The following is a 3,347-nucleotide window of genomic DNA, read 5'->3' as shown; positions in this document are numbered from 1 at the left end:
GGTTGTCATTACCCAACGCCACCTAGATGGCTCGACCCATTCATATTGAGCCAACTACGGTCGAGTATTAAGTAAAAAAAAAAATTGTTGTCTAAGGCATGGGAAGGGAGAATAGATGCTACTCCTTACCAATAAATATCGACAAGGGGTAGAAGGGCTAATGATATTGGACATCGCTAATTACCTATAACAATTGACAAGATATGGGTTCTGCCGCCAGCCCACACCACCCGTGGGCATACAATACCCATGCTAAGATATCGACCCCATGGGTGCTCTACGCCCACGCCGGGACATTGACCTCCTAGGCGTTCTATGCCCATGCTAAGACGTCGGCCCCCTAGGCGCTCTACGCCCATGCCGGGCGTCGACTCCCATGGGCGCTTAACACCCATGCTGGGACATCAACTCCCTAGGCGCTCTGCACCCATGCCAAATGTCGAACCCCTAGGCTATACCTATGTCGGGACGTCGACCACCATGGGGCTCATCACCACTACTCGGTCAATACAACACTTAGCCAAAAATCACAATTTGAATAGAGATCACGCAACGGTTGTTACGAACACGACTAGCAGTTGAACGGGCGGAGGTTACCCACTAAGAAAGTGGGAGAGGTTATGTGGGACACGTAGCACCATAACCGCCCGGCCTTCACATTACCTATAAATACTCCAAAAGGTGAAACAGGTAAAGATCTTAGAAAAGCTTTAGTTATTGGAATATCTCTTTTTTCCTAACTCTTCATAATTCGATACTAATTCTCACACCGGAGGTACAACGGGGGAGAAAGTCCCGATCTCAATTTTACAAATAACAATTGATCATCGGAACGGCGGAAGCACCCTACACTGCCAGGAGGGCACAGAGGTTCTTTCCTCAACCATTTCAATGAGGAAGCAACATAATTCTTTTAACTTGGGCTCTTTCATTCTAAAGGATGAGAATTCTAAGATTAAAGAAGACTGAAATTTACGGGACTCTAGGAACTCAAATGGACTGAAAATCCCATAACACTGGGAGGAAAAAAAATAAGAAAAAAGAACGGGGTTCACAGGTACTTTTCGGAAGGAGGATTAGCGGAGGAAGACGAGAGGAAAAGGTGCAGAACTCGGACACTAATTTCAGGAACCGTGGGAACCAGCATCGATCATCTCCATCAAGCTTCCTTTCTTCTCCTTTTTATTACTTCCATATGGATTTTACTTTGTTTAGTTTGTTATGGGTAACTAAGTTATTTTGTTGACTAAGGGTGATTCTAAACCCGAGATATGATTTCCAGTTAATAAACTGCAGACACTTCTTTATCCATTTGTGTTACTTGTTAGCTTGTGCGTTTGTGCTTGATTCAATTTTTGCCACTTCTGATTGAATGCTTTCGATTAAATTAAACTTTAAAGACCATGTGCCAGGTTGTTTGGTAAAAAAAAAAAAAAAAATTGGGTGGAGAACTTATTTTATTCAATGAATAAGTAAGAAGAGAAAGAGATAATTGATTTTGTAATTGTTCGAGAATTTACATTTTCAAAAGGGATAAAATCCCTTTTTGCAAAAATTAAGGAAGTCATGTTAGCGGTGAAGAAAAACCCCTAATCACATTTAATTCGTTTGATTCTTGGATCAATATAAACTGAATTCATTTGTTGATTTTTTTTAAGTGAATTTATTTATTTTATTTGCATTTAAATTCAGAACAATTCCATCCCCATTTAAAAAATAACATCAAAAGTAACATTTCATTGGTCATCGGATTAGTTTATTGAATATTATCTCATTTGTTTAAATTAGTAATATTCTCTTGATTTTTTCTTAACAAAGTAAATAACTCCTGTGCAGAAAATGACCCTTGCTTTCTGTCATACACAATGAAAACTAATAATTTGATCAAGGAATTTAATTTATACGTTATTTTTAGTGTATCAGCTATGTCTTTTTGCTGATGAGACATAGGAACAATCAAAGAATAATAAATGCCATGATCTTCAAAACTTCTTGAATGAGTTGCCAATATATTTACCACCACGATCTGAACGTAAGGCTTTGATCTTTGACCACTTTGATTTTCCACCATCGTTTTGCAGGAAAATACCTCAAGTGCATTAGACTTTCCTCCAAGAAAATACATCTATGTTTTGCAGGAAAAGTCATGAATAAATAACATGAAGTAATTACTTTTACTAAATGATGCAGGCGTAATCGGTCTACAAAGATCTGTATGCAATAATTCTAGTACCTTGATGCTCGAAAACTTGCTTCTTTCGAAAAAGCTGTGAGAAAGAAGTGTGCAGGGAGTCAAGCGCCATGGCCCCATGATTGGGCGCCATGGCGCCCAAACTTGAAAAAATGGATAGTGAGGCTGGCGCCATGCCGCCCATGGTTCTGCTTGTTCTTGGCGCCATGGCGCTACTCATGGGCGCCATGGCGCCCGATTCATTCTATATATAGCTGGTGTTTTTTCCCCTTCTTTGAACCCGATTTTTGGAGAGAAAAGTGAGAGAGAGCTTGGATTGAATTTAACAAGTAAGAGGTTGTTCTTCTTGGGTATAAATTCAAAGCTATTTTCTTTTCTTGGGGATTAACTTGAGGCTTGTTCAAGTAATCCAAATCCATTGTTCTTCATTTATATATTGAAAATCATTTCTTCCCCATTTTCTTGTTCTTGAAGTGGTTTGGGATTTTTTCACATTGTCAAGCTTAATTTCTTGGGCAATCTTTGGGAGGTCATTTTCCCAACAATTTGGTATCAGAGCTTCTTCCTAAATCAAGGTGGTTAAGTTTCGATTTTTGGTGAGTTGCTTGAACTTTGTTGTGCACACAAGGTGTTTGTGAAAATTTCCAAGTGAACTTTTGTGGTTTATTTTCGGTAAACAAGTGAATAAATCATGTCTACTAGAGGAATGGTGAAGATTGGGAAGTATGAGATAGAGAAATTCAATGGGAAGAATGATTTTTCATATTGGAGAATGCAAATGAAAAATTTGTTGATTTCTCAAAAGTTGCACAAGGCATTGGCGGGAAAGGAGAAGAAGCACGTTGATATGTCGGACGAGGATTGGGAAGAGCTAGATCTTGAGGCACGAGCGTCTATCATTCTTTGCCTTGAAAGAGATGTTGCTTTCTTGGTTGATAGTGAGGTAACGGCGGCGGAGGTGTGGACAAAGTGGGAGGCGAACTTCATGACAAAGACTCTAACAAATCGGATCTATTTGAAATCCAAATTGTATACTTGCAAGATGGATGAAGGTACACCAATCCGGGAGTACGTCAACAAGTTTGATAAGATCATATCGGACTTGAAAGACATTGATGTGGAAGTAGATGATGAGGATCAAGCACTTCTACTACTT

This window comes from Olea europaea, chromosome 10, assembly GCF_002742605.1.
Source record: "Olea europaea var. sylvestris chromosome 10, O_europaea_v1, whole genome shotgun sequence".
In the NCBI taxonomy this organism is placed as follows: domain Eukaryota; kingdom Viridiplantae; phylum Streptophyta; class Magnoliopsida; order Lamiales; family Oleaceae; genus Olea; species Olea europaea.
The sequence above is the reverse complement of the archived record's forward strand: the minus strand, read 5'-3'. Positions refer to the sequence as shown.